This window comes from Rhamphochromis longiceps, linkage group LG19, assembly GCF_057381845.1.
Source record: "Rhamphochromis longiceps isolate RC_006_pf linkage group LG19, R_longiceps_female_GT1.1, whole genome shotgun sequence".
Lineage (NCBI taxonomy): Eukaryota > Metazoa > Chordata > Actinopteri > Cichliformes > Cichlidae > Rhamphochromis > Rhamphochromis longiceps.
This window is the reverse complement of record NC_140575.1, coordinates 2,116,437-2,123,650: the sequence shown is the minus strand read 5'-3', so window position 1 is coordinate 2,123,650 and position 7,214 is coordinate 2,116,437. Positions and strand designations below refer to the sequence as shown.

Sequence of the window (7,214 nt, the reverse complement as noted above, 5' to 3'; positions counted from 1 at the left end):
CAGGTTCACCATCACAGTTTCAGCAGACAGATGCACACTGTCTAAATATGAACACATTCAAAAACTCATGTCTCAGAAATAAGCACAGCTGTTCATGTTTGTCATCAGAGTTTTATTTGTAAGAAAATTATGAACTTCATATTGTGCATCAAATAAAAGAACATTTCACAACTCTGAGTCAACAGAAACAGGTAACAGAAATGTCTCTAATGTAGACATGTACAGTGTAGTGTAAGCATTAAAAGATTTTAAAGGAAACACTAACATTTATGTGAAACTAATTGTAATAAAAAAATGAGCAGGTGCTTTATAGATGTAAAAGAAAGAATCTGAAAACAACACTTTTTTGGTCTAAGTGATCAAAGTAGAAAACAGAACTGATGTTCAAGAACAAACCGTAGCTGCACTAATATTACACATCTCCATTGTTGTGGTGAACAGACATGTTGCTTTTAAAACCACATGCAGTGTGTGACCGTGACTGTTCACTGAGACCATGAACGCCACTTTGCTGAAGCCTTCGCCTTCTTCTTCTTCTTCTAAATTGGAAGCAGAAGGAGCACGAGCTGCTTTGATCTACTGAAATGAAAAAGCAGAACATCTGAGCTGAAATCATTAAGACAGGAACAAATTCAATGCAGTGTCTCAAGTGGCTTAGCCTGTTACAACTGTTGATACAAGCTAAATACGGTTAACACACAGTGTCAGGGAGCTCCAGTGTGGGAACTAGTGGCTTTAGGTTTGTAGTCATTTAACTTTCATCCATTCATTCATTTAATTCAGGAGGAAGAAATGTCAGGTTGGTGCAGGCTGGTTACATGCATTTGGTCCCATGCTGTCTTTAACTAAATGACTTGGTTCATTTTATGGCTGGGCTGTATGTGGGGTTATATCATGTTATTTGGGCAGGAGGACCTTTCCTCTGTTAGAATTTGAAAGTTTCTCCATAAGTAGAGTTTCTAACTCTTCTAGCACATCTGTGGCTGACAGCTTTTTTGGTGGCTCTTTTTACCCCACACTGGTTGTGAGTGTGTAAATAGCCCCACTAGTTCTTTTGGGTTGCAGTTAACTTGGGAGGAAGAGGTAGGTCTGCCATGACTAGATGAATAACAATTATCTGGGATACATAAATTTCATAATGCATGCATATATCTCTATAAACCTGCCTGAGGGCTGCCATTTTTACATTCAGTTATTTCTCTGTTGAATCTAAATAATGAATGTGTTACAGTTAAACTGACACTGATCAGTGTAAATGGCTCATTGGGACACAGAAACCTTTAAATTAAACCTGATATCGAGTGTCAAACCATATCAAAGCTGTAAAAGATGTTTACAGTCAGAATTTATAAAACTATGATTGTAAATAAATTCAAACAAGTGAGCTTTTCTCTTTGTGCTGAATATCAACACTGTTATTTCTTAGACTGTAAGCTTTACTTTAGCACAACCAGTTGTAGAAGCTGCCACTCCAAATGTCTTTGATAACAAGAAAAAAATACCTTTTCAGTCCACGGCCTGAAGTTCTTCTCTGACATCTTCTGCCATCAGCTTTGTCTGCTGGTTTGAAGACAATAAACCACAAAAAGATGATTTAGTCACTTTGTCTGCATCATGCAGCTCGAATGTGTCGTGTAACGATGTTGAATAGCCGTCGTTATCCCTCTGCTGTGTCAGTAGGATTGTACTGTACAGCATCTCATTGATATGTGAGGAATGCTAATGTAACACGATAACAGACTTACATCATTAAAATATAAGGAGCAGGAGATATTTAGATATTTTTATATTTATATTACATTTTATAGCTGACGGATATTACTAAATAGATAGAATTTACTAAATAGCTGGATGAAGATGAAAAATATGTCTATAATAACAAATGACCATGAGAGCCAGTAGAATTAATTCAGCTGGACACTCAAAAGACGTCCTTAAATGCTCTTTAAGTGGCAGAACAGATGAACAAACAGTTAATTGCTTACTTGAGATGAAATCTGCTCAGCTACTTTGAAAACAGCTTCTAACTGGTTCCTCCTTTAACAGGATGACGGCTCAGGGGTAAGGCCATCATGCAATCCAGCAACCTTTATGGTTCTGCTTTGATTCACCAGGAACTATTAGGGAAACCTTCCAGCGCCTCCTGTGAAAGACACAGGCATAAACACACAAACATTTATTAACATGTTCCACAGTCTTCCAGTTTGATTTTCTCATCCTGTGGACAACAACGTACATGGATGCAGGTTTATTGTTAACTTTTGTAAGGTTTATTTACTGAACATATCCAGCTGCAGCTCCACTGTGATCCTGAGCTGGATAAGCACTTAAGGAAATGTGTCAATAAATGGACAAACATCAACTTACTATATTTATCCAAACAGACGGGACCAATAATGCTTCACTGAGTTAGAGACTTTAACGTCTCTTCTATGTAAGAATGTCTCGTGCTGATATACCTGCAATACTTGACAACAAAGGTTTTTCAGACTGCATGTAGCTGTCCTCTATGTCAGCTCACACATTTACATTTATGTCACACTTATTTCTGCTTTCCCATTTTATAATTATTACTTACATTTTGATTAGATACCTTGAGTTTGTAAATGATCAGATTACATCATTGGAATACAATGTATCCAATTCAGGGTTGCGGGAGGATGAAGCCTATCCCAGCTGATACAGGACAAAGACAGGCTGCCAGTTTATCGCAGGGCTAACACAATATGTGTAACAGAAAATCCACTTAAATGTTTATATTTGTTATAATAATCATAATTATGACTATTATTTAAAGGTTTCTTTAAATAATACATTTTGATTTTTATAACCTCTAAAATATAAACCTGAGCTGTTTCAGATTCTGACCTCTGACCTCAGTGACCTGGCTGTGTCCTCACTGCAGCTCCCTCTTGGAAGTATGTCTGCTTCTTGTCTACCCCCAGTGTTGACCGCCTGCCCTTGATATCACGTACTGTACCTGAGGAACAAAAAAGGACAAACACTTGCCTTCATTTAAGAAGTACATTCATACAGAGGTAATCTATGGAAACACACTAGTTCACCCTTTGGGAGAAATCAGTTCCTGTGAAACATTTCTGTAAATGAACATCATGTGGAGAATGAATGAAATGAGTTCTTCCGGTGACTCAGCAGTCCCACACTGACAAATGAAATCTAGTTAAACTATTAAGCATATTTGCTCTTCTGAAATCTGTGTTAAACAACAACAAACATAAATTAATAACAAAAATACAGCTGAGTAGAGGCTTTACAAACCACCAGCAGCCATAATGCTAAATTTTAATCTTCAAATGTTTCTGAGCCGTCTTCAACCTGCTTTTAACACATTAAAGTCCCACAGTCAATGCAGCCTGACCCAATCCTAGATGTTCAGCACACAGAGACACAGAGGTGCCGTTTAAAGTTTAGTGATAACTTGAGTCACTGATCATTTGCAGTATTACAGAGTCTGGCAGTCTTTGCATGATGTCCACGTCACTGTACGTTTCTAGCTGACTCTCAGGTGTGACAGGTGTGCCAGCAGGAAAGAGTAATAATAACCTGCATCCTGAGGTTTGTCATGCAGGATTAAAGGAGCCAGGCTTTGTTCACACAGCTAGGATTGTATTTTACACTGACCCTGGGTCAGTATAAGTATCATACAGTTTAAACGAAGCACTGAAACTTGCACATATTTATTACAGATGCACTGAAGCTAATCGAGATATTTGCTGTCAGTCTGTGGCTGCGATTAATCACTTTACTGGAAACTTTATTAACTAGTAACTTCATCAGTCATGACAGAAGCTAATATTTCTGTGCTAACATCGTTTAACCAGTAACAGCTTTACTCCAATATAGGCTAACGTTTACACCGTAACTTTAAGCTAGCACCATAAAGACGGTAAAACACGTAATAACATCTACAAATGCATCTTAAAGCTGTTATATTAGCACTCGGTGTATTACTAACATAACCACATTAACATTACTGAAACTCGCTGACTTTTAATAGTCATTCTATAAATGCTGTCCGTTTAAATGGTCTTACCTGTAAACACTGCTGTATCCACCGGATTCCAGCCAGAGTGGATTCTGGAGTCTTCCACGCTCCTGTTAGTGATCCTCCATCTGGATGGATGAGAACAACCTTCTGAACAATCTAGCAGGAGATGGCCCATATCTATGGGACTGGTTTGTGCTAATGACGCCCATTGTATGGACTGATAACAGCCGAAGCGGGTGAATAAAGTCACCCAGTAGCTAGCTGTGCCATTACCCAGCATACATCACTCCCTCCGTAAATGCAATAAACCATACAAAAGTATTGTTCTACCTGTTTTTCAGGTAGTTGTTTACATTATATAATTTATTGTGTTCTGTATACGTCACTACAATGTGATTTGGAAAATGTCTAAATATACCGACAAAAGGCACTTCCGCGGCAATCTCTTCAATCGGAGGACCCTTCACGTCAATTCCCGACGCGAGAGGGGTACCCTGCGCGTCCATAAGTGCAGCAGAGGGAGCCTGACCATGCGTCACACGTTTGACGAGTTGGGAGTGAGAACGTGTTGGCTAATCATACGTCTATGGAAGGTTTGATCCCCTGGCTGCATGAGGCAGATACTGAACCCTGAGTTGCTCCTGTGTGTGAACATTAGGCGAAAAGTGCTTGCACACTCTCATTTAGCTTACATAAATGTGCGTGTGTGTGTGTGTGTGTGTGTGTGTGAAAGAGGCTTGTAGTAAGAAAGTGCTCCAATAGAGTAGAAAAGCAGTCAGTGACTGATACATGTAACCAAGTGCTGCTCAAAGCTCCTTGCAGTCCTCACAAAACAGAACAAGCAGCTACATTTCAGATGCTAAAACATCCACAGACCGTTACATTAAACAGTGAGTTTAATTCTGTGATGGTGTAGTGCAGAGGCATGGCAAAGTTTTAATTTTATAGCAAACAGTAATGATCTTTATTTCACTAAAGGTGCCATCACAAAATGTTTTAGTATTGTGAGTTAACCTTGTAACATACTCCAGGGAGTTTGTAGAACAACCTGATAATTTAATGTTTAATGTGTGCCTGAAAGTGTAAATGAAACACTACACGTATAAAGCTTAATACATCATGGAGCTCTGCTCTCAAAAAACGACATAGATGTAACTCTGTGTGGATTTAAGAAATAAGTGCCAAGGTTTTAAAAACATGTGTAGCGCCATCTTCTGTTGTAAAGCACTTTATAAAAAAAGAGTCTGTTTGAATCACCGGACCAACAAGATTGATCCAAAACTACAACTTTTCCTTGACAAACCGGGTGTACCGAGCCACGCATTTAGGTGGCAAAGCAGATGTTCAGAACAGTGCTATTGTTTCCACTACTGTTTAACTAACATAAACTAATGTAAGTCTGTTAACCACAACCAACCGACCGACCCAGTAACCAAAACATCTTTCAAAAACTCTAAGCCCTTTCAGCTGTTTAGACAGTTTACATCTATGTCAGTTTAAGAGCAGGGCTCCATCATGTAAGTTAGCCTTTACAGTGGTCCCTGGCTATGTCTCCTGTACAGTACAGAATGTGTTCAGGTTGTTAAATTTACATAAATCTTCGATTGCTAGCAGTGTGACTCTGAAATGAAATTTTCTCCCCAACAAACACAACGATGTCCACGAAACGTTTTGCGCCGTCAAAGGCAGCTGTGGTAGCACCCAAAAGGCAGATGATGGTGCTAACCATCACACAAAAACTTGGACTTCTGATTCATTGATTCATTAATGATTCATGAATGTTGAATCCTCTGGCAGCTGCTCTATTCCCAAGTTCTGGACCTGAAAACAGGGTTTGATCTTCGGTTACTGGACTTATTTTTCTATGAAGGTTTAAACAAGAGAGAAAAGTGTGAAAATGTTCATGCCTGTGTGAGAAAAGAGTATAAAGTGTGTAGTGAGGGGTTTTACAGCCTTAAAACATCTATGATAATTTTAAAAAGTAAAGCTGGCTACTTCGTGGATTTCACCTATCGCGGGTTATTTTTAGAGCGTAACTCCGGCGATAAACGAGGGGCCGCTGTATACAGTTAGTGCCTCATTTCCACCTTAAAGGACAAATCCTGGTCACAAATGACAGTTCCAGGCTTCCATATTAAGTGTCTTGTCAGAAACTGCATTTTTAAGAATGTATTGGGCAAAAACATCCAGGCCAGACACGTCAAGACATGTCTGGGGAAACCCTGTTAAACAAATCACATGTTGCCAACCCATTTTGTGTTATACCCTGTGTCTTTAAACACACACTCTTATACTGTAGGTAATGTCCTGTAGTGTAATAATACAAGTGAGGTATCAGATACAACAGTTATAAACAAGAAATCCAAGCGAGGAGGTGGTACTGAACCTAGTAGGTGAGTTTTTTAAAATGTCCTTTTATTTAGTGAAGAACTCAGCCCTTTAAAGCGAGACTGATTTATTCTGTAAGCAATGTTCCAACATAATTAATAGAGGATCCAGCGTACATCTCCAATGCAGTCTCCTACAGAGAAATTTAGAGAGATCGCCATTCCTGGCATAAAAGATGACAGCACTCCCCTTCTGCACTTAATCAATGAAGCTGACCTTTGCAGACAACCCCTTGCTGAGTGATTAAAGCCAAGTCTCAACATGGTTTGTAGGGATCATGGAAATAAAGCTGTCCAGATGGAGAGTGAGAGCAGGCGACGTCCTGCAGCTTGAATTCCTTCATCATTTCCATCCATCGCTTTCCAGCATGCTGCCGCCACATGCCAGCAGTCAGGTAACTATGCCTCATCTAATATTGTGAATAAAGACCTTTGATACCTGGCTGGTGTTTACTGCAGCGGTGTTATATGTCACCGGTATAACCATAAGGAGATTTTTATTACTCCTAGAAAAACTCTGGCAGAACCAGGCTCAGGAAGTGACAGTCGCGAACAGCAGCTGGTCTGCTGGTGAGGTTACTTAATGCCAATAATATATATTTACACATGTTTAATATACGCAAAAATAATAATATGTGTGAAAAATTGACAATAGACTGAAATATTTTTCATGTATATACAGAGATTTTTAGTGTAATAATTATTTCCAGAATCATCTTCAAATTTTTATTTATCTATGTAAAGAATAGTGAATTTATTAGAACCACATCTTAAATACAAGAAAATTTACTGGAGAAAATAGCGATACAACAATAGCG

General features: G+C 38.9%; 1 long non-coding RNA gene across 3 annotated transcripts; it reads right to left on the bottom strand.

Annotated features, from left to right (window-relative positions):
* Positions 1–305: 305 nt before the first annotated feature.
* LOC146645996 (uncharacterized) lies at positions 306–4,606 on the bottom strand. 3 transcript variants are annotated; one of them, XR_014908834.1, is made up of 6 exons: positions 4,428–4,606; positions 4,055–4,134; positions 2,876–2,980; positions 1,986–2,143; positions 1,503–1,560; positions 306–579 (listed from the first exon to the last, which is right to left on the bottom strand). It is a non-coding gene; the product is annotated as an uncharacterized LOC146645996 (long non-coding RNA). The 3 variants fall into 3 exon arrangements; XR_014908835.1 differs by having other exon boundaries at positions 4,432–4,606; XR_014908833.1 differs by lacking the exon at positions 4,428–4,606 and having other exon boundaries at positions 4,055–4,421.
* Between the last annotated feature and the right edge of the window lie 2,608 nt (positions 4,607–7,214).